Source organism: Neomonachus schauinslandi, chromosome 3 (genome assembly GCF_002201575.2).
Source record: "Neomonachus schauinslandi chromosome 3, ASM220157v2, whole genome shotgun sequence".
NCBI classification, from domain to species: domain Eukaryota; kingdom Metazoa; phylum Chordata; class Mammalia; order Carnivora; family Phocidae; genus Neomonachus; species Neomonachus schauinslandi.
The window spans coordinates 167,224,381-167,226,167 of NC_058405.1; positions in this window are offsets into that span (position 1 = coordinate 167,224,381).

Sequence of the window (1,787 nt, forward strand, 5' to 3'; positions counted from 1 at the left end):
TGTTCAAGAATCAAAATCCAACAAAATCAAGAATGTTTGGTTTTAGTAATTTTTAATTTTCTATGTGAGATTGTGCAGGGGCAAGTAGCCCAGTGCTATAAACAGTGATAACTATGATAAATGTATCAATAGAAAAGAAGGGCTGAATTTATATGCAATATTTTTCTTTTTCAGTGAGTGACTTAAAAGATTAGAGGATTTGTATCCTGGCTCATACAGAATACATTTCAAATGCACAGATTTCCCCAGGCCCCTGTGTGTACATGCATGCATGCCTGTCACCCTGCTTAGTTGTGCGCAGACAGCTTACATGAGGGGAGGACCATGTAAATGCTATCAGAGGGGAAAAAAAAAATCATTCCAACCTGAAAAATACTTTCTTTTAAAATGCTTTGATAAATGTCTTTCATAAAAGTTTAATATTTCCACTAAATTTTTCATCTCTAGCTTTAATGTTTCCTACCAATCAGCTCTTATCATCTCACCCTTCACACCTATCTTATCGTGATGTAAACTCCCTCACCAACAATCTTTGTTTTTTTTTTCCAGTTTTGTTGTAGATTTCAGTCGATCTTTAACACTCAAATCTGAAACTACTCATCATTTTATTTATTGGTCTTTCCAATTCCCAAGATGATTGTAGAATTATGATGGGTGAGTTTTCTAAGTCTCTAATTCAGAATACTTAAAAAAAAAAAATCTAAATATTCTGCCTTTCTTCTTTCATTTTGATGACTGGAAACAGAGACCAGAGCCTACATCCAGGGCCTTTTACTGACCCAAATGAAAGCCCATTACAACTCTCAGGCCTACATTTTTCTTTAGACTCTAGAGTCACGGAATTATATCCTAAAGTTGTAGACATCTCTCTGGAAAACCATGTTTAGTTCATCATGCTTTTGGCTAACTGTTATAAATGTCTATGAAGGTACTTACTAATGTCTTTTCCTTGTTCAAACTCTGAAGTCTTCAGTACCCCAACTGTCATATTCAAAGCGCAGGGAAAGAAGGGAGAAAATATACTACAATGTCTACTGCATGAGTACCTCTGGGTAATGGGACTATGACTGATTTAAATTTATTTTGCATTTAAAAAATTTTCCAAAGTAAGTATAAATATATGTCATTGTTCTAAGTAGGGAAAGTTAAGCCTGTCAATATATATATATATATAGAGAGAGACAGACAGACAGACAGACAGACAGAGAGAGACAGAGAGAGACACAAACACAAGGCCAAGGCCTAATATGAAATTAGACTAAGCCAGTAAGTAGTAAGTACTGTTTTTAAAATCTTTGTATTCTGAGTTGGGAGTTTTTCTTCTACCGGTTTCAATGTCCTCCGATTCATTTTTTCTGATTCATTTTTTCTTTCACAGAAATTCCATCTCTTTTCAAAAACACTTCCATGACTACCATGAACAGTATTTATGAATTAAGGCCAACCATTTTAAGGCACACAAAGTCTTCCATGTTTTGTTTCCTGTTCACTTCCCCACCCTATACCTGCAGCCAGGCTTCATCAGACTGTTGCAGCTTCTTTTTTCCCCCCCCATATACCATATGATTTTCATGTGAGTGCTGTTGCTCATGCCATCCCTTCTGTTTTTTTTCCCCTTTCATCCTCTTGGTGAACACTTATGCATCCTTTAGGATAACATAGTTCAGGAAAACATAATCCCATACTTAAATTTTACTGGACATGAGCAAGGAGGCCTTTTTCTTTCTTTCTTTCTTTCTTTTTCTTTCTTTCTTTCTTTCTTTCTTTCTTTCTTTCTTTCTTTCTTT